Source organism: Vulpes vulpes, chromosome X (assembly GCF_048418805.1).
Source record: "Vulpes vulpes isolate BD-2025 chromosome X, VulVul3, whole genome shotgun sequence".
In the NCBI taxonomy this organism is placed as follows: domain Eukaryota; kingdom Metazoa; phylum Chordata; class Mammalia; order Carnivora; family Canidae; genus Vulpes; species Vulpes vulpes.
In genome coordinates, this window is record NC_132796.1 from 25,929,505 (window position 1) to 25,952,524 (window position 23,020).

A 23,020-nucleotide genomic window follows, 5' to 3' on the forward strand; every position below is an offset into this window, starting at 1 on the left:
CTCTAAGACCGGGAGAGGTAGTTCTTTCACCTAATTCATAGAAACAAACACAAAATCAAATTTAAAAAGGGGGCAGAGGAATAGACAAAGATAAAATTTCAAGAAAATAACTAAACCAAAATGAGATAAGCCATCAACCTGACAAAGATTTCAAAGTAACGATCATAAAGTTGCTCACCAGACTTGAGAGTGAATGAACTAAGAATAAGAACTTCAACAAAAGGAAACTATTTTTTTTAATCTGAGGTAATAACTAAAATAGCTAAAATAAAAAATACACCAGAGGTAATTAACAGGAAATTAGAGGATGCAGAAGAACAGATGAGCAATCCAGAAAACAGGGTGACAAAAAACATTTAAGCTGAACACCAAAAAGAAATTTTTAAAAATGAAGATTGTTAAGGGGCCTGTGACAACATCAAGCAAGTCAACATTCACATCATGCAGCTGTTAGAAGGAGCTAAGAGAGAAAGGGGCAGAAAACTCATATGAAAAAATAATAGCTGAAAACTTCCCTAATCTAGGGAAGAAAAGAGACATCCAGATCCAGGAAGCAGAGAACCCCAGATAAGATGAACCAAAAAAGGACCATACCAAAACAAGTAATAATTAAAATGTCAAAGATTAAAGATGAGAAAATCTTACAAGCAGCAAGAGGAAACCAAACAGTTATGTACAACAACAACAACAAAAAACCCATGAGGGTATCACCTGATTTTTCAGCAGAAACTTTGCAGGCCAAGAGAGAGTGGTAAGACATATTCAAAGTGCTGAAAGGAAAAAACTTAGAACCAAGAATACTCTGCACTACAAGGTTATCACTCAAAATCAAAGGAGACAGTTTCCCAGACAAACAAGTTAAAGGAGTTCATCACCGCTGAACCAGTCTTACAAGAAATGCTAAAGGGACTTCTTTAAGTGGAAAAGAAAAAGCCATGACGAAAGGTAAGAAAACTATGACAGGAAAAAAACTTCAAGGGTAAGGGCAAACACACAGTACATCAATCATTTACACTGCTAGTAAGAAGGTAAAAAGGCAACAGTAGTAATAATCATTTGTACCTAAAAAATTAAGGGATTCACAAAATAAAAATATGTAAAACATATAAAAGATGGATGGGGAAAGTAAAAATCCAGTCCTTTGTTGTTGTTTTTTTAAAGATTTTATTTATTTATTCACGAGAGACACAGAAAGAGAGGCAGAGACACAGGCAGAGGGAGCAGCAGGCTCCATGCAGGGAGACTGATGTGGGACTCGATCCCAGGTCTCCAGGATCACACTCTGGGCTGAAGGCGGCGCTAAACTGCTGAACCACCCAGGCATCCCAAAATCCAGTGTTTGAAAGTGTGTTAGAACTTAAGCAACCATCAACTTAATACAGACTGCTATATACTTAGAATGTTATATATGAACCTCATGGTAACTGCAACACAAAAACCTGTAATAGACCACAAAAAAATAAAAAGGAATTCAAGCATAAAACTAAATGTCCCCAATCATGAGGGAAAAGAACAAGAGAACAAAGAAAGATACCGAACTCCAAAAGCTATCAGAAAAAATTAACAAAATTACAAAAGGTACATACCTATTAATAATTAAATGTGAATGGTCTAAACATTATGATCAAAAGCCACAGGGTGACCGAATGCATTAAAAAAAAAAAAAAAAAGACACATCTACATGCTGCCTACAAGAGACTTAACTTCAGACAAAAAGACACAGACTGAAAGTGAGAGATGGAAAACTATTCCATGCAAATGAAATAAAAACAAAAAAGGCTGGGGAGCAATACTTCTATCAGACAAAACAGACTCTAAAAGACTGCAACAAAAGACAAAGAAGGGCATTACGTAATGATAAAGGGATCAATCCAACAAGAGAATAAATATTACAACTGTAAACACACACCCAACATTAGGGCATCTAAATACATAAAACAAATGTTAATAAACAAAAGGGGAGGGCAGCCCAGGCGGCTCAGGGGTTTAGCACCGCCTGCAGCCCAGGGTGTGATCCTGGAGACCCGGGATGGAGTCCTATGTCAGGCTCCCTGCACGGAGCCTGCTTCTCCCTCTGCCTGTGTCTTTGCCTCTGTGTCTCTCATGAATAAATAAAATCTTTTTAAAAAGTGGGGGAGAAACAGAGTAATACAATCATTATAAGCCACTTTAACATTCCACTTATATCAATGGATAGATCGATGACACAGAAAATCAATCAAGATACACTGGCTTTGAATGGCACATTAGACCAAAGAACCAAATATATACAGAACATTCCATCCCAAAACAGAAGAATACATAATTCATTTCAAGTGGACGTGCAACATTCTCCAAGATAAACCACATGTTATGTCATAAATCAAGTCGCAATAAATTTAAGAAGATTGAAATCATATCAAACATGTTTTCTAATGACAATGATATGGAACTAGACATCAGTAACCACAGCAACAACAAAAACTGGAAAAACACAACCATGCAGAAACTAAAAAAATGTGCTACTAACCAACCAATATGTCAACAAGGACGGGAAAGAGGAAATTTAAAAATACCTGGAGACTAATAAAAATGAAAACACAACAGTTCAAAATCTTTGCAGCACAGCAGAAGCGCTTTTTTTTGTTTTAAATGATTTTACTTATTTATGGGGGGGGGGGCAGAGAGACACACAGGCAGAGGGAGAAGCAGGCTCCTCACAGGGAACTTGATGGGGGACTCGATCCCCAGACCAGGATCATGCCCTGAGCTGAAGGCAGACACTCAACCACTGAGCCACCCAGGTGTCCCAGCAGAAGTGTTCTAAGAGGGAAGTTTATAGGGATACAGGCTGATCTCGAAAAGAAAAGAAAAGAAAAGAAAAGAAAAGAAAAGAAAAGAAAAGAAAAGAAAGAAAAGAGAAAAGAAAAGAAAAGAAAAGAAAAGAAAAATCTCTACACTCAAAAGAACTAGAAAAAGGACAAACAAAGCCCAGAGTTACTAGAAGAAAGAAAAAAAGTAAGAATCAGAATGAAAGTAAATGAAATAGAGGCTGAAACGATCAGTGAACCAGGAGCTGGTCCTTTGAAAATATTAAAACAAAACAAAACAAAACAAAAAAACCTGACAGACTTTTAGCCAGACTCATCATGAAAAAAAGAAGACTCAAATAAATAAAATCAGAAATGAAAGAGGAGAGGAGTGCCCGGATGGCTCAGTCAGTTAAACATCCAAATCTTGATTTCCGCTTAGATCATGATCTCATGGGCAGCCCTGGTGGCTCAGCAGTTTAGCGCCGCCTTCAGCCCAGGGCCTGATCCTGGAGACCCTGGATCGAATCCCACGTCAGGCTCCCTGCATGGAGCCTGCTTCTCCTTCTGCCTGTGTCTCTGCCCCTCTCTCTCTCTCTCCTCTCTATGTGTTCTCATGAATAAATAAATAAAATCTTTAAAAAAAAAAAAGATCATGATCTCATGGTTATGGGACAGAGCTGACACTGGGAATGGAGCCTACTTTAAGATTCTCTCTCCCTCTCCCTCTGCCCCTCCACGCCACTTCCCTGCGTGCTCTAGAAGGGAAGAAAAGGGAAGGAAGAAAGGGAAGGATGGGAAGGAAGGAAGGACAAAAAAGAAAAGAAAGAAAGAAAGGCAGTCCAGGTGGCTCAGTGGTTTAGTGCTGCCTTCAGCCCAGGGTGTGATCCTGGAGACCCGGGATCAAGTCCCACATCGGGCTCCCTGCATGGAGCCTGCTTCTTCCTCTGCCTGTGTCTCCGCCTCTCTCTCTCTCTATCTCTCTCTCTCTGTCTATGTGTGTGTCTCGTGAATAAAAGAAATCTTTAAAAAAAAAAAAAAGAAATGAAAGAGGCAAAATAACAACTGATGTCACAAAAATACAAAAGATTATAAGAGACTAGTACCATAAATTCTATGCCGAAACACTGGACATCACAGAAGAGATGTGGCTAAATTCCTAGAAATATACAATCTCCCAAGACTGGATCAGAAAGAATATGACACTTGAACAGAGTGATTAGTTCTAGTAACAAAACTGAATCAATAATCAAAAAACAAAAGTCCAGGACCAGATGGCTACACAGGTAAATTCTACCAAATTAAAGAGCTAATACTTAACCTTTTCAAAGTATTCAAAAAAAAAAAGAAGGAAAGTTGCCACATTCTATGAGACAAGTATTACCCTGATATCAAAACTAGATGAAGACACTACAATAAAAGGAAATTACAAAGGTGCCTGGGCTGCCTCAGTCAGTTAAGCATCATCTGACTCTTGGTTTCAGATCAGCTCATGATCTCAAGTTGGTGATATCAAGCCCCACATCAGGCTCCACACGGAAGTCTCTTTAAGATTCTCTCCTCTTCCACTACCCCTCCCACCTCAGCTCACACACTCTCTCTTAAAAAAATAATGATCTTAAAAAATTACAGAGTAATATCCCTGAATACAGATTCAAAAATCCTCAACAAAATATGAGCTAACTAAATGGTGTACACTGAAAGTCATTCACCACAATCAGGTGGGGTTGATTCCAAGACTGTGAAGATGGTTCAATATCTAAGAATCAATGAATGTGATATTCCACATTAACAAAAGAAAGGATAAAAAGTATATGATCATCTCAATAAATGGAGAAAAAAGATCTGACAAAATTGAACATGCATTCATGATAAAAACTCTCAACAAAGTGGGTTCAGCGGGAGGGTAACGTAATATAGGCTACAGATGAAAATCCCACAGCTAACAGTACACTCAACAGAGAACAAGTAAGAGTTTTTCCTCTAAAATCAGGAACAAGACAAGGATGTCCACTCTCATCTGTTTTATTCAACGTACTACTGTAAGTCCTAGTCACAGCAATCAAACAATAGAAATAAAAGGCATTGAAAGTGGTGAGGAAGAAATAAAACTTTCAGTATTCACAAATGACACGACTCTATATAGAAAAAAACCCAAAGATGCCACCAAAAACCTATTAGAACCAATAAATAAATTCAGTAAAGTTACAGAATACAAAATATACAAAAATCCATTGTATTTCTATACACTAATAACAAAGGAGAAAGAAAAAGTGAGATAATCCCATTTACAAGTGCATCAAAACAAAATAAGATACGTAGAAATAAACTTAACCAAGATGAAAGGCCTGTACTTGGAAAACTATAAGGCACTAATGAAAGAAACTGAAGATGACACAAATGGAAAGATACATCAGGTTCATGGAATGGTATAATTATCATTAAAATGTCATACCACCCAAAACGATCTACAGACTCAATGCAATCCCTATCAAAATACCCACAGCATTTTCAGAACTAGAACAAATAATCCTGGGATCCCTGGGTGGCTCAGTGGTTGAGCGTCTGCCTTCAGCTTAGGGTGTGATCCTGGGGTCCTGGGATCAAGACCCACATTGAGCTCCCTGCATAGAGCCTGCTTCTCCCTCTGCCTGTGTCTCTGCCTCTCTTTCTCTGTGTCTCTCATGAATAAATAATAAAATAATGCCAAGATTTGTATGGAACCACAAAAGATCCCAAATAGCCAAAGCACACTTGAGAAAGAACAAAACTCAAAGTATCATGATCCCAGATGTCAAGCTATACTAAAAAGGTATAGTAATCAAAACAGTATGGTACTGGTACAAAAATAGACACATAGCTCAATAAAACAGAACATACAGCCCAGAAAGAAATGAGGCTCACAAGGTCAATTAATCTACAATAAAGGAAGCAAGCATATACAATGGGGAAAAATAGTCTCTTCAATGGACGGTGCTAATAAAAAACCTGGAGAGCTACATGCCAAAGAATCAAACTGTACCACTTTTTTATAACATACATAAAAATAAGCTCAAAATGGATTCAAGACCTAAATGTGAGACCTGCAAACATAAAACTCCTAAAAGAAAACAGGCAGTAATGTCTTGGACATCAGCCTTAGCAACATTTTTTTTTTTTTTTTTTGGTATGTCTCCTTAGATAGTGAAACAGAAGAAAATATAAACCATGGGGACTGTATCAAACTAAAAAGCTTTAATACAGTGAAAGAAACCATCAAAAAGAACAAAAAGACAACGTATTGAAGGGGGAGAAGATATCTGCAAATGATAATGATATATCCTATAAAGGGCTAATATGCAAAGTATATAAAGAATGCGTATAACACTAAAAAAAAAAAAAAAAGAAAGAAAGAAACAATGAAACACCAAACATTCTGATTAAAACATTGCCAGAAGACTTGAATAGGCATTTTTCCAAAGAAGACATCCAGATGGCCAAGAGACACATGAGAAGTCACTCAACATTACTCATCATCAGGAAAGTGCAAATCAAAATCACAATGAATTAGCACTTCACTCTGGTCAAAATGTCTAATATCCAAAAAGACCAAAGTAAGTGTTGGCAAAACTGTGGAGAAAAATAAACCCTCATGCACTCATGATGAGAATGTAAACTGGTGCAGCTACTATGGAAAACAGTATGGCAGTTCCTCAAAAAATTAAAAATAGAGGGATCCCTGGGTGGCGCAGCGGTTTGGCGCCTGCCTTTGGCCCAGGGCGCGATCCTGGAGACCCGGGATCGAATCCCACATCGGGCTCCCGGTGCATGGAGCCTGCTTCTCCCTCCGCCTGTGTCTCTGCCTCTCTCTCTCTCTATCTCTGTGTGACTATCATAAAAAAAAAATAAAATAAAATAAAAAATAAAAAAAAATAAAAATATTAAAAAAAAAAAAATAGAAATACCATATGATCCAGTGATTCAACTGCTAGGTATTTACCTGAAGAAAATGAAAACCCTAATTTGAAAAGCTACATGCACCCCCATTTCTAACACAGCATTATTTACAATAGCCAAGTTATAGATACAACCAAAGTGGGCAGCCCCAGTGGCCCAGTGGTTTAGCGCCGCCTTCAACCTGGGGTGTGATCCTGGAGACCTGGGATTAAGTCCCATGTCGGGCTCCCTGCATGCAGCCTGCTTCTCCCTCTGCCTGTGTCTCTGCTTCTCTCTCTCTCTGTGTCTCTCATGAATAAATAAGATCTTAAAAAATATCTTTAAAAAATTTTAAGATCTTAAAAAATAAATAAGATCTTAAAAAAACCCGAGTGACTCAGTGGTTGAGCATCTGCCTTCAGCTCAGGACATGATCTGGGGGTTCCTGGATCGAGTCCCATATCGGGCTCCTGCATGGAGTCTGCTTCTCCCCCTGCCTGTGTCTCTGCCTCTCTCTCTGTGTCTCTCATGAATACATAAATAAATAAAATCTAAAAAGAAAAGAAAGAAAGAAACAACCAAAGCGTCCACTGGTAGCTAAATGGTAAAGAACATGTAGTATATATACACAATGGAGTATTACTCAACCACAAATTACATCTTGTCATTCACAACATTAATCTACAGGGTAGGGGATCCCTGGGTGGCGCAGCGGTTTGGCGCCTGCCTTTGGCCCAGGGCGCGGTCCTGGAGACCCGGGATCGAATCCCACATCGGGCTCCCGGTGCATGGAGCCTGCTTCTCCGTCTGCCTGTGTCTCTGCCTCTCTCTCTCTCTCTGTGACTATCATAAATAAAAATTAAAAAAAAAAATCTACAGGGTATTATGCTAAGTGAAATAAACCAATCATAGAAAGACTTATACTATTAAATTTCTCTTACATGTAGAATCTAAAAAAAACAAAACAGATGAATAAGAAAACAGAAACAGACTCAAAAACACAGAGAACAAACTGGTGGTTGCCAGAGGGAAGGAGGGATGGGCAAAATACATAAAGGGGATGAAGAGGTACAGGTACCATCATCCAGTTATAAAATAGGTCATGGGGATAAAAAGTACAGCATAGGAAATACAGTCAATAATATTGTAATAATGTTGTGTCATGACAAATGGTAGCTACATTTATTGTAGTGAGCACTCGTAATGTCTAGAATTATTGAATTACTCTGTTGTCTGTTGTATACCTCTAATATGACCCTGTAAGACTACTATCCTTCAATAAAAAAGATTTTTTAAAAAAAAAACTAAATGAATCTTTGAAAAAAATGAACTAAAAATGTTTAAGGAAAATAATGAATTACTTTTGCTGGTTTATAATTAAGGAGATACTTAAAAAACAATCCTCATGGAATCTCAAACTTGCTACTGATTATGGGCAGGGCATGTCGTTTTGCATGCAAACTGTTGGCTTCTACTGGGCATTTGGCTTGTTCTCTTCTTCCTTCCAAGCCAAGACTGCCAAGAATTATGCACACTCTAACAAAGTGGCCACAAAGCCCATAGCTATGAGATAAGCTAACCACAGGTAAAAAGAGCTATTAGCAACTGTTTTAATGACTTCCAATCACCACACAAAAGCCGTCTAATAAACATGAAGAAAAATTAATGGGGTAACTGGGTGATGGGCACCAAGGAGGGCACCTAATGGAATGAGCGCTGGGGGTTATACTATATGTTGGCAAATTGAATTTAAATATTTTTTAAAAGAAAAATTAAAATGTGGGGGAATATGACTGGCATATATGCGGACTTTCTATTTACCCTATACACTTCTGCTCCCTGCAATTCATTCCTTAGTTTGCTTTAATCTGGCTCTTATCACTGTTCCACTGACATACTTAACCATCTCTCTGGTGCTAAATCCAGAGGATATATTTTCTGGTCCCTATGCCCCCCCTTAACCTCTGCAGCATTTGACAATACTCATTGCTACTTCTTTTTTTAGCCTCGTTGCTACTAGTCTGGTTTCTTCCCACCTCTTTTTTTTTTTTTTTTAAGATTTTACTTATCCATTCATGAGAGACACAGAGAGAGGAGAGGCAGAGACACAGGCAGAGGGAGCAGGCTCCATGCAGGAAGCCCAATGTGGAACCTGACCCCAGGTCTCCAGGATCAGGCCCTGGGCTGAAGGTGGCGCTAAACCGCTGAGCCACCTGGGCTGCCCTTTCCCACTTTTGTCCCATTAACATTTGTCTGGTTTTTGCCCTAAGCTGCTTCCTCTTTTCATTCTACAACCTTGTAACCAGCGATCCTATCCACTAGTAAGCATTCAATAACATTTAAAGGCTGATGATTCCCAAACTGGGATCTTAAACATCATGCTCTAAGGCTCCAGACACATATAACCACCTGCCTACTACAGAGCACCATCTGGATATGCCCAAAGATAATTGTCAATATATTCAAAAAGGAAATCCTCACCACAACCCTTCCCCAAATGCTCTGTTCTCTCCATGAATGTTACCACTATTTACTCAACGATACTAGAAACCAAGGTGTAATCCTGGACTTCAACTCTTGCATAACCAACTAGAGAGTGAAATGAAGTGCTCATGCTTTCCACCCCAGTTCTGCCATTTGTGAGTGTCTGAGAAATATATTCAATCCTTATGCCTTTGAAATTTCATCTATAAAATGGAAATAATAGTAGGGTTGTAGCAAAATTTTTTTAAAAGATTTTATATATTTATTCATGAGAGACAGAGAGAGAGAGAGGCAGAGACATAGGAAGAGGGAGAAGCAGGTTCCATGTAGGGAGCCCGATGAGGGACTCGATCCCGGAACCGCAGGATCACGCCCTGAACTGAAGGCAGACGCTCAACTGCTGAGCCACCCAAGGGCTAAGCCACCCAGGCATCCTGAGTTGTAGCAAAATTTAAATGGCAAACATTAGTAAGTCAGAAAGCATTTGTTACTATTACTTAGGGCATTTCTGAATATTGTCATCAACATTACAGCTCCAACTTCCTGCTGCTCTCTCACCTCTGGTCTTGCCTTCCTCCACATCAGTGCCAGAGTGTTTGTGTTCTAAGATGCAGATCTGATTGGTCCCCTCCACTCAATGCATCCCAAGAGAACACAGCCAGGTGTGATCCTGTGCTACCTCCTCTTAGGGCATTAGACCATGATCATCCATCTGTCTGAGATGCTTTTTTTCCTCCCTCACCACTGCTTCTCTAAGCCACACTGATCCTACACATGTTGGTACTGATGGCGCTTCCTCAAAGGAAGCTTCCACTGACAACCCCATTCCTTGAGTCCTACTGCCATGCTTCTCCTCCACCCACACCATGCTAGAGGACCCTCCACTATGCTGTCACAGCAAGTTGTGCTTATCCTCATAGGTACACCAAACACACTATGCTTAGCCACTTGTGTATCTAAAGGTCTCTCAGAGGGGCACCTGCGTGGCTCAGTGGGTTAGGCAACTGCCTTCAGCTTAAGTCATGATCCCAGGGTCCTGGGATCGAGCCCCTCATTGGGCTCCCTGCTCAGTGGGAAGTCTGCTTCTCTACCCCTACCCTGACTTGTGCACACTCTCTAATAAATAAATAAAATCTTTAAAAAAAATAAAAAATAAAGGTCTTTCAGATAAAACTGTAGCTTTACCTGGAACAAGTTGTTACACCACGAAGTGGGGAAGTACTCAAAAATGATGGGAGCTTGTCATAAGGACCTGGGAGCCAGCTTGAAGAGGCTTCCAATGGCCAAATCTGTGATAATTTGAGTACCAAAATAATTAAGGACACTAATGAATTACAGGCCTGTAGAAAAGAGGAACCCATGAGTTGCTATTAGTATGAAATAAATACATACATACATAAATGGAGAAGGGTGGGCTTTTATTTACAGTAGAATCCAACTGGTAAACATGCAAGGAGTGCTGAAACCTAAAAAATCATCACTGTGCAGATATCACAGTACAGATTGCTTCAAGCAAAAATCATCAAGTGATGCTAAATCTAGGAGTAGATTTGGATGAAGAGTAGTATGTATGAATGGTCTTCAAGTATCTCTCCAAAGAACTGCTTATCAGTTGCAACGGGGCAAAATTACACAGTAGATAAATCAAGCAATATTGTGATTGGCTAATCAAAATTAACATCAATGTGGGAAAGATGGAGAACGTACACCTCCAGATGTGACACCCTGAGAAAACATATTACTTTATAGTATTCCAGTCAGGAACGCAGAATCTGAAATGTCTTATAAGAGACAAAGCAAAAATGACAAAAAATTCTACTGAAAAAAGAAGGGGGGGGAGGACAGGGTAAAACTGTCATTTTAAAAATGCTAAAGTCATACAAGAAAAAGGCAAAAAAAAATATCACAGATTAAGGGAGACAGAGTACATGAAACTAAAGCTAATAACTGATCCTAGACTGGGTCCCATACTAAGTGGGGAAAGTGTTATAAAAGAATGGATCAACTGACAAAATAGAAACACAGATGCTAGATTATGAAAAGTACTCCATTATGTTTAATTTATTGAATTTACTAAGTATACTGAATTGATAACTGTACTATGCCTATATATGAGACTACGTTAGTTTTAGGAAGTTAGGCAATGAAATATTTAGGAGTAAAGGTCATGACAACTTACTCTCAAATGATTCAGGAAAGAACATATATGACATATGTGTACGTGTACATGTGCATGCACACACACAGTGCATGTGCAAACACACGGAGGGAGAGGAACAAATAAAGCAAAAAGGGCAAATGTTAACAAGAGAGGAATATGGATAAAGCATATAAGGTGCTCTTTTTTTTTTTTAAAGATTTTATTTATTTATGAGCGACACAGAGAGAGAGAGAGGCAGAGACACAGGTAGAGGGAGAAGCAGGCTCCACGCAGGGAGCTCAACATGGACTGGATCCCGGGTCTCCAGGATCATGCCCCGGGCTGCAGGCGGCGCCAAACCGCTGCGCCACAGGGACTGCCCTAAGGTGCTCTTTGTATGTAGTTTTTACCTTGCAACTTCTGTACTTGCGGAATTATTTCCAAATAAAAAGTCAAAACAAAATGAAACAAAAAGCCTGTAGTTCTATTCAGGGGCTATGCTTTGTTCACCTGTGCATTGCCAGAGCCTGATCTTATACTTGCTCAAATGTCTGTTCCATAATGAAGAGTCACTTTTACTACTAAACCAACCTACCAGGACACAGTGGTTGGGCGTGTGCCCTCGGCTCAGGATCCAAGGTCCGGGATAGAGTCCCACATTGGGCTCCCTGCGGGGAGCCCACTTCTCCGTCTATGTCTCTGCCTCTCTCTCTCTCTCTGTCTCTCATGAGTAAATAAGTAAGTCTTTAAAAAAAAAAATCTACCAGGATCCCTGGGTGGCGCAGCGGTTTGGCGCCTTCCTTTGGCCCGGGGCGCGATCCTGGAGACCGGGGATCGAATCCCACGTAGGGCTCCCAGTGCATGGAGTCTGCTTCTCCCTCTGCCTGTGTCTCTGCCTCTCTCTCTCTCTCTCTCTGTGTGACTATCGTAGATAAATTTAAAAAAAAAATCTACCTAATAAGGAAAAAAAAAAAAAACAGAGATGAATTTTGCCCCCCACCTCTTGCACACACCTCCAATAAAATTTTGGGGGATCAGGGATCACCTATGTAGAGCAAGTGATGAATGCTTAGGAAAAAGGAAAAACAGGTTTAAGCTACTCAGTTTGTATATTTTTCCAGTTTTCCACTTTTAAAATCTCTCAATCTGAAAAACTAAAATATTCTACCAGATTAACATTCCAGGCTTAATTTAAAATGTTTATTACTTCGAAGTGTTAACTTTAGTCCTTAGAGTCAATTCAAAGCTGTATAGGGGTGCCTGGGTGGTTCAGCCGGTCAAGCAGCCAACTCTTGTTTTTGGCTCAGGTCATGACCTCCTGGTCATGAGATCAGGGCCCCACATCAGGCTCTACACTCAGTTGAGGAGTCCACTTCAGATTCTCTCTCTCTCTCTCTCTCTCTCCCCCCCCCTCCAGCTTGCATGCTCTCTCTCAAGTAAAATAAAATCTTTTAGGGGCATTTGGGTGGCTCAGCAGATTAAGCATCTGCCTTCAGCTCAGTTCATGACCACAGGGTCCTGAGATGGAACTCCACATCGGGCTCCCTGCTCTGCGGGGGGCCTGCTACTCTCCTGCTTGTGCTCTCGTTCTGTCAATAAAATATTTTTAAAATAATAATAATAAATAAAATATTTAAACCCGTTTGAATTACTCACGATTTTCATCAAAACAAACATTATCTGCCATTTTCACAGTAAGGTGACCTATAATTTGCAAAAGCCACAGGAGTCCCAACTAGATGAATAACCCTGCCAAGTCACTGAAGATCTAAGACAGCACTGTTTAATAAAAATATAACCCAAGTCCTTTTAAATGTTCTAGTAGCCACGTGAAGAAAAAAGCAACAGGTGACATTTTAATATATTTTATTTAATTTGGTATTTCAAAAACAGTATTATTTTAATATATGATCAATAAAAAAAAATCAATGAGCTATTTTACCTATTTCTCTCAAATTAACTCCTCAAAATCCAGTGTGTATTTTATACTAACAGCACATCACAATTCAGACAGGCCACATTTCAAGCGGTCAGCAGCTATCTGCAGTTAGCAATGGCTACCTTACTGGACAGCACAGCTCTAATACTTTGGTATTTTCATTCAATTAAAAGGATAAGACCACGGGCAGCCCTGGTGGCGCAGCAGCTTAGTGCCGCCTTCAGCCTGGGGTGTCGATCCTGGAGACCCAGGATCGAGTCCCACATCGGGCTCCCTGCATGGAGCCTGCTTCTCCCTCTGCCTGTGTTTCTGCCTCTCTTTCGCTCTCTCTGAATAAATAAATAAATATTTTTAAAAAATAAAAATAAAATAAAAATAAAAGGATAAGACCAGGCAGCCCGAGTGGCTCAGCGGTTTAGCACCGCCCAGGATGTGATCCTGGGGACCCGGGATTGAGTCCCATGTCGGGCTCCCTGCATGGAGCCTGCTTCTCCCTCTGCTTGTGTCTCTGCCTCTCTCTCTCTCTCTCTCTCTCTCTCTCTCTGTGTGTGTGTGTGTGTGTGTGTGTGTATCTCATGAATAAATAAAGTCTTTAAAAAATAAAAAAAATAAAAGGCTAAGACCTACAACTCTTAGATTCTGTAATTCAATTTCTCCTGTGAGGGTATACAACTGATTAGGCACAGGGCCTGGCACAGACTAGGTATTCAATGAATATTTGCTGGATGAAATAAGAAAAGAAAAATGGAATTCACTGAATTTAATGGTAAGAATGACCTTAGTCATCAAATCTTGTATTTACAGAAATGAAGACAACTTTCCCACCAAGAAATGATACTTCCATACTTCAGAGGCTAACCAAATTCAGAACACTCGATGGCTATTTAATTGTTGTCAACAAAGAGCTTCTAAAGCACCCAAAAGCTTAACTCAAGCTTCCCTACTGGTTCTAAAGAAGTTTTATTCACTTCTGAACCCTAGTTTCAAGTCTTTAAAATATAAGGATAATACAGCTGCCTTTTTATGAGAAAGAAGAAAAGGCAACAAGGTAAACAAAACCAAAGATGCTGCAGGTGTCAAGAGGTTGGGTTCCTGAGGATCCCTGGGTGGCTCAGCGGTTTAGCGCTGCCTTCAGTCCAGGGCATGATCCTGGAGTCCCGGGCTCAAATCCTGCATCAGGCTCCTTTCAGGGAGCCTGCTTCTCCCTCTGCCTCTCTCTCTGTGTGACTATCATAAAATAAATAAATAAATAAATAAATAAATAAATAAATAAATAAATAAAGTAAATAAAAATAAAAATAAAAATAAAAATAAAAATAAAAATAAAAATAAAAAAAATAAAAATAAAAATAAAAATAAAAATAGCACTCCTCCTCCCAAGTAAGTATCTGCTAGCCAGATGCCACCTATACAGAAACTATCAGACACACCACTCTGGGGTGCCTGGGTGGTTCAGTCAGTTGGGCATCTGCCTTCAGCTCGGGTCATGATCCCAGGGTTCTGAGATCAAGTGGTCCTAGGATAGAACCCCACAACCCTAGGATAGCTTCCTGCACTGAGCGGGGAGCCTGCTTCTCCCTCTCCCTCTCCCTCTGCCCTTCCTCCTGACTCATGCTCGCTCTCTGTCTCTTTCTCAAATAAATAAATAAAATCTTGGGGAAAAAAAAAAAAAGACACGCCACTCCTGCCTCTTCCCATTAACCTCCCCAATGAAAATAAAAATGAAGGTACTTGGAATCTTCTCCCAATTCTGAGTATGTTACCAAGAAAGTAGGGTATTATTACCTTTTATTTTTTTAAAAATATTTCTTTATAGGGCACCTAGGTGGCTCATTTGGTTAAGTGTCTGCCTTTGGCTCAGGTCATGATCCTGGAGTTCTGGGATCTAGTGCCATGTCTGGCTCCCTGCTCAAGGGAGTCTGCTTCTCCCTCTGCCCCTTCCCTGCTTATGCATGCACGCACACTCTCTCTCTCAAATAAATAAATGAAATTTAAAAAAAAAAAATTCTTTAGGGGATCCCTGGGTGGCTCAGTGGTTTAGCACCTGCCTTTGGCCCAGGGCGTGATCCTGGAGTCCCGGGATCGGGTCCCACGTCAGGCTCCCGGCATGGAGCCTGCTTCTCCCTCTGCCTGTGTCTCTGCCTCTCTCTCTCTCTCTATCATGAATAAATAAATAAAATCTTTTTAAAAAAATTTCTTTATTTGAGAGAAAGAGAGAGGGAGGGAAGGAGCTCGAGCCAGTGGGGGTAGGGGCAGAGGGAGAGAATCCTGAAGCAGACTCCCAGCCAAGCCAGGAGCCTGACTTGGGGCTCAATCTCATGACCCATGAGATCATGACCTGAGCCGAAACCAGGAGCCAGACCCCCAAATGACTGAGCCACCCAGATGCCCCAATTATTAGTTTTTTTTTTTTTTTTTTTTTAGTTTTTTAAGTAAGCTTTATGCCCTATGTGCGGCTCTAACTCATGACCCCAAGATCAGGAGCTGCATCCTCCATCGACTGAGCCACCCAAGTGCCCCCAAAGAAGTAGAATATTAAAAAATAAAGCAAAATGACCTTATACAGCGGAATATGAAGAAAGAAATGGGAAAGCCTTGACTCTTATTAGAAATATTTTGTGGGGGATCCCTGAGTGGCGCAGCGGTTCGGCGCCTGCCTTTGGCCCAGGGCGCGATCCTGGAGACCCGGGATCGAATCCCACATCGGGCTCCCGGTGCATGGAGCCTGCTTCTCCCTCTGCCTGTGTCTCTGCCTCTCTCTCTCTCTCTGTGACTATCATAAATAAATAATAAAAAAAAATTTAAAAAAAAAGAAATATTTTGTTTATTTAAGAATACTGAGTTGGTGGTAGGAAAAATGGTATCTAGGTTAGAAGAACCAAAGATTTCCTTTATAAAGTGACCTTAAATATTTCAATAACAATCTGAAAAAGGCAAAACTAGAGAATGAGTAAAAAGATCAGTTGTTTCCAGGGGTTTGTAGGGAGGCTTTATAGGTGAAGCACAGGCAATTTTAAGGGTGGTGAAATTGTTCTGTACAATATTCTAATAGTAGATACATGACATCATGCACCTGTCAAAACCCACAGAACTTTATAACACAAAGAGTGAACCTTTTGTTTTTGAGGGGAAGAGGGGAGAAGGAGGGAGAGAATCTTAAGAAGGTTCCCTGCCCAGCCTGGCATCTGACACAGGGCTCAAACTCACCACCCTGAGATCATGATCTGGGCTAAAATCAAGAGTCTGACACTTAACCAACTGAACCACCCAAGCGCCCCAAGAGTGAACCTTCAAGTATGCAAATTTAAAAACATCATTTAAGGACACCTAGATGGCTCAGTGGTTGAGCATCTGCCTTCGGCTCAGGGCGTGATCCCAGAGTCCCGGGATTGGGTCCTGCATTGGGCTCCCTGCATGGAGCCTGCTTCTCCTCCCTCTGCCTATGTCTCTGCCCCTGTGTCTGTCAGTCTGTCTCTCTCTGTCTCTCATAAATAAATAAAATCTTTAAAAGAAAATAAAAACAGGGGATCCCTGGGTGGCGCAGTGGTTTAGCGCCTGCCTTTGGCCCAGGGCACGATCCTGGAGACCCGGGATCGAATCCCACATCGGGCTCCCGGTGCATGGAGCCTGCTTCTCCCTCTGCCTGTGTCTCTGCCTCTCTCTCTCTCTCTCTGTGACTATCATAAATAAATAAATTTAAAAATTAAAAAAAAATAAAAACATCATTCAGGTCAGGGGATCCCAGGAAGGAACAGACACCATTTATGATATAATCTAACTATTCCAAACATATGAAACAATATAACGGGGGGGGGGGGGGCGGGGGGGGGGACACGGATGGATGGTGCTGACCTAAATTAACTCTGGAAATGAGTAGCATCTGTATGACTAAAGTAAAAGCAAAAAGAAATGTATATAAGCACTGTACTCTAGTTGGTAAAGTTGTTTCCCATGAGTGTAGAAGTCAACAAAACTGTTATACATCTATCTATCCATACACTGGGAGTGAACAATTAAGTACATGGACAGTGAATGGTGAAAGCCAGGTGTCTCACTGTTGGGAGTCAGAGGTTACAGACAAGCAAGGGGAGAAGGCTAGAATGATCTGTGTGTTAATGGATTAGGTTGGAGTCATCAGTTAAAACTCACATTTAGTTTAATATTGATACAGATACATAAAAACAGATACAGAGAAACATTCATACAGATGCATAAACATACAGATAGCACATACATGGGATTTCAGCTAACAGAGCCTTTAGAAGCAATACTACCTCAAAGGAACAGTGAGCCTACTTGTACTCAGATCTTGATTTCTAATGTAATTCTCTAATAAAAGGAATTAGGGCTTTGGGGAGAAATGGCTGATTATAGAACTAAAACAGAGGATACACAGGATAAGTCTGGAGTATCTTATAATACTAGGAAGGAAGTGCTCAAAAGGAACCCCCCTTATGACGATGGGGGCATGTTAAAGTAACATGGGGGGGCAACCCCGGTGGCTCAGTGGTTTAGTGCCACCTTCGGCCCAGGGTGTGATCCTGGAGACCGGGGATCGAATCCCACATCCGGCTCCCTGCATGGAGCCTGCTTTTCCCTCTGCCTGTGTCTCTGCCTCTTTCTCTCTGTGTGTCTCTCATGAATAAATAAATAAAATCTTTAAAAAATAAATAAAATAAAGTAACATAGGGGCCAACCAAAAGAGATCATCAATGGTCAAGGCTAGAAAAATTTAAGCAACAAAATAAATAAAGTAGTAATAGATTATGACTCAAAGTATAAAATAAGTATCCATGAATCCATAATGATACAAAGAAATGACTAAGTAAATAAGCAAATAGAGGAGGAAAGATAATCTTCCATTCAAAACTCCCAATAAGTTATGTAGAACACACTCCAGGAGATGGAGTGCAACATCTCACTCCTTAAGTGATGACTACACAGTGCCTTCAATCTAATACTACGACAGAGTGTTAAAAAAAAAAAAAAAGTAACATTAGAGTGGAGAATGAAGAAAGCAGACATAAACCTTCTCAGCCAGGTGACCAAAGCCAACACTAACCGTGATAAATTATGTTGATACTACATACTCTTGATGTGATATGACAAGAATATGGGAATGGCACTTTACCTCTGTGGTCTTCCTCCCCAAAACCCAGATTAGTCTACCAACAAGAAAAACATCAGACAAATCCTAATTGAGCGACATTCTACAAAATACCTGATCAGTTCTCCTCAAAACTGACAAGGTCATCAAAACAATGAGTCTGAGAAACTGTCACAGCAAGAAGAGCCTAAGGAGACATGATGACTAAATGTAATGTGGTATCCTGGCGGGATCCTGAAACATAAAAAATACATTAAGTAAAAACTAAGGAAATGTGAGTGAACTATGGACCTTTAGTTAATAACAATGTTTCACTTTGCTTAATTAACTGTAACAAATGTACCAAGCTAAGGTCATCTACCAATAATAGAAGAAACCGGGTGCCAGGTCTATGGGAACTCTCTGTATTATCCTCTCAACTTTTCTGTAAAATTAAAACTATACAAAACCATCTATTTAATTAAAAAAAATTTACCTCAAGATGATTAATGATCTCTGGCACAGGAGTCGTATTCACATCTCCAGCTCTAAAAGCACCTTCTTTTCAGTAGTCTGGAAATGTGACAAAATGAGGAGTTATCCTTTTGCTTAACTTCCTAACTCAGTATGTAAACATGACAAAAACTCAGACTTCTGATGCTTTTAGTAACAGCACACAGAATGTTAGACCACACTTTTCGGACAGGTGGTTCTTTCCCAAGTTTCATCACAAGCTGAATCATCTTTTCTTTTAGGTCACACATTTTTTTTTTTTTTAGGTCACACATATTTTCTACATTAATTAAATTCTACGTTATCCCAAGAAAAGAGCAGTAGTTCAGAAAAACTAAAAAATAATCCACCATTTATTTTCTTAACGCTTTTGTAGCACACCTGGTTGTGACATACCATCCTGAACCTCTCCATTCATTTACAGAAGAAAGGATGAAGCCCGGGTCCCGAAAGCATGTAGGAAACTTTAAATTGTATGGCCAAGGGACGCCTGGGTGGCTCAATGGTTGAACACCTGCCTTCAACCTAGAGACGCCTGGGTGGCTCAGCGGTTGAACACCTTCCTTCAACCCAGGGCGTAATCCTGGAGCCCTGGGATCGAGTCCCACATCGGGCTCCCTGCATGGAGCCTGCTTCTCCCTCTGCCTGTGCCTCTACCTGTGTGTGTGTGTGTCTCTCATGAATAAATAAATAAATAAAATCTTTTAAAAAAATAAATAAATTGTATGGCCAAAATAATAACTTTTTTTAAAATGTTGACTATAATATAATCCATTTCTGTTCCATGAAGAGCAATTTATATAAAGAACAGTAACCTTACTGGCTTATTTTGACAGATGAGCATTCTCTCTCCCCTTCCTTCAGAAAGTACATAGTTCCCTCTTTTTTTTTTTTTTTTTTTTTTATGATAGTCACACAAAGAGAGAGAGAGAGGCAGAGACACAGGCAGAGGGAGAAGCAGGCTCCATGCACCGGGAGCCCGACGTGGGATTCGATCCCCGGTCTCCAGGATCGCGCCCTGGGCCAAAGGCAGGGGCTAAACCGCTGCGCCACCCACGGATCCCACACAGTTCCCTCTTAACATGGTTTTGCCTCCTGCAGTTTCAGTTACCTGTGGTCAACTGCAGTCCTGAAGCAGATGATCCACCTTCCAACATATCATCAGAAGGTCAATAGTAGCCTAACACTATGTCACAATGTCTACGTCATTTATGTCACTGTAGATCATGTAAGCATTTTGTCATCTCGCATCACCATAAGGATGAGTACAGTAAAATAAGCTATTTCAAGAGAGATACCACATTCACCTAACTTTCATTACAGTATATCGTCATAAACGTTCTATTATTAACCTCTTCCTGTCCCTACTTTATAAACGTTATCATAAATATCTCTATACAGAAAAAAACGTAGTGTATATAGGGATTGGTATTACCTGCAGTTTGGAGGATCCACTGGGAATGTATTCCCAATGTATCCACTTGGAATGTATTCCCTGTGGATAAAGGGGGGGGAATACTGTATCTTTATCCCAGTGAACCTAATAATCCAATGTTAACTTTGGGGGCAAATAATGGCTTATATCATGGATACAAGTCTCTAATTAATCTCCTGACTGAACCTCATTTTATAACCACATGGAAGTTAACATATCCTGTTTATACTGTATATTTTCAGCACTTTACCATATTTTAAATTTCTCAATTACTTTATCTTAAACATTACCCAAAAAATGAGCAAAAATCCTGGGCACCTACACAAATGCTGTTTTCTACCATGTAGAAATCTCTGATGTCAACGCAAAATCCACTCCACATTCATGCTTTCTCCCAGTGACCTAAATCACCACAGCTTTCCTCCCTCTCCCAAATGCCCAAAAAGTCATGCATTTGTCACCACTATGAGCCCCTGAAATAGTTTACTAATCTTTTGTTCTCCCCTAGGTTTTATCATTGTAAATGTTGAGTACAAAAACCAACAGTGTCTTGTATATAGATACTTACTATAAATGACAAAATATGGGATTTTAAATTAATTGATTTCCAATTAATTAATCTGGTTGAGGTGTTCCAAGGTCTTTTTTTTTTTTTAACAAAAGAGTGGGTGTTTTTTTTTTTAAGATTTTATTTTTATTTATTCATGAAAGACACATAGAGAGAGGCAGAGGGAGAAGCAGGCTCCATGCAGGGAGCTCGATATGGGACTCAATGGGGTCACGCCCTGAGCCAAAGGCAGACACTCAACCGCTGAGCCACCCAGGTGTCCCAAGGGCATTTATTTGTAAAAAACCAAAAGGGCTCCTGGGGCAACAGGACAGGCAAGCAGGCAGGCCAGCTTCTCAGGAGTCACAGGCTTGTGGGCAGATGTGCTTGAATAGAGAGAGGGGGTACTCTCTGAGTACTTTGTGTCACCCTGGGCTGCCTTCGGGATGGGTGGCACTGGCTCAAAGACCATAAACTTTGAGGGTCTCAGCCTCCAGCAATTCTGGAACAGGATCGTCTTTGGTCAGCATTGGGGGTTCATCAGTGCTGCCTGCAGTTATACCCCCAGAATCTCTCTCTTTACTGAGACCCCTTCTGGTGTCTAGCAGGTGACACAGGGCAGCTGGGCTAGCAGGTGTCCCCAGGGCTGGGCTCAGGCACCTTCTGCAGAGAGCCTTCCGAATGGAAACTGATTATTGTTCTCATCGTGATCCAGCAAGAGAGATATCCCCCACCCTCAAGGACTGGCACCCCTGTCCTGCCACTCTGGGCCTGAGAATCTCTCTGCGTGCGTCCTGTCATTCTTCCTCCTAGGAGCCCACCATAGGCACCCACTGGAAGATACGAATAAGTGTCGCCCACACTTCCCCCACCTCCAGACCTTCTTGATGGTTGTCATCACTTTCTTGATGTCATCGTTACCCCAGCTCTGGGTCTCAGTCCACATGGTCCAGCCAGCCATGGTGGTGGAGCCAAAGTTGAGGCTGTGGCTGGGCCACCTCCTGTCCAGCGGTCTCAGGCTCGGCAAAGGACCCAGGTACCACTCTCTTGGCTGGCTGTCCCTCCCCACAAGGTCTTAATTAGGTCAATTCTTAAATGGTATCATTTAAAAAGAAAGACAGGACAACTGACTGGTAACACATGCTAGAGGCAGATCATCTCTACATTTTATTTTATTTTTTTAAAGATTTTATTTATTTATGCATGAGAGACATAGAGACAGACAGACAGAAAGAGAGGCAGAGACACAGGCAGAGGGAGAAGCAGGCTCCATGCAGGGAGCCCGACGTGGGACTTGATCCTGGGTCTTCAGGATCACAACCTGGGCTGAAGGCAGCGCTAAACTGCTGGGCCACCGGGGCTGCCCTCTACATTTTATTAAAGAGATTACTTAGAACAGTGTTTTTCAAATGGTAAGTTGTGGCTTATTAGTGGAGTGTGTAATAAATTTATTGGGTAATGACAAGTATTTAAGAAAAAAAAGAAATGTCACAGAAAACATAAGAGTGCTTTATACATAGTAATGGTAAACAGTAGTTCAAATAACTTGTTTGAGGTGTGGATATGTATTAGATCAAGACTAAAATGTGTTTGGTTTTTTCCGTTTTTTGTTTTTTGTTTTTGTTTTTTTGTTTGTTTGTTTGTTTTTACTGTGGGTTGCTATAAGAAATAGTGACTTAGAATATAGTGAGGTTGGGATGCCTGGGGTGGCTCAGTGGTTGGACATCTGCCTTTGGTTCAGGGCGTGATCCCGTGGTCCTGGGATCCGGTCTCACATCAGGCTCCCTGCATGGAGCCTACTTCTCCCTCTGCCTAGGTCTCTGCCTCTCCCTGTGTCTCTCAGGAATAAATAAATAAAAATCTTCAAAAAAAAAAAAAAGAATATGATGAGGTATTATAGGTAATGCAAGAAAAAATATTTACCACCTTCCCATTTTACTTGTATCTGAATAGATGGCAGGTTTCCAATTAACCAAGTGGGGACACCTGGGTGGCTCAGTAGTTGAGTGCCTTCAGCTCAGGGTGTGATGCCAGGATCAAGTCCCACATCCGGCTCCCGGTGGGGGGGGCCTGCTTCTCCCTCTGCCCATGTCTCTGCCTCTGTCTTTCATGAATAAATAAATAAAATCTTTAAAAAAATAATTAACCAAGTGGATTTGAGAAACATCTGGA

General features: G+C 40.7%; 1 protein-coding gene and 1 pseudogene across 10 annotated transcripts in view; both read right to left on the minus strand.

Moving 5' to 3' along the window:
- Positions 1–23,020, minus strand: part of TAB3 (TGF-beta activated kinase 1 (MAP3K7) binding protein 3) — a 91,394-nt gene that overhangs the window by 31,549 nt on the left and 36,825 nt on the right. For 4 of the 10 annotated variants that reach the window (XM_072743150.1, XM_072743145.1, XM_072743146.1 and 1 more), the window contains exons 3-4: positions 18,850–18,926; positions 18,489–18,608 (exon numbers count right to left, since the gene is read on the minus strand). The exons of 4 other annotated variants lie outside the window; for them this stretch is intronic. The gene's annotated coding sequence lies outside the window, so the exon portion shown is untranslated. The remainder of the gene's footprint in view (positions 1–18,488; positions 18,609–18,849; positions 18,927–23,020) is intronic. 2 more of the 10 variants (XM_072743154.1, XM_072743147.1) reach the window with 1 other exon arrangement.
- LOC112919019 (B-cell CLL/lymphoma 7 protein family member C pseudogene) lies at positions 21,310–21,809 on the minus strand (annotated as a pseudogene).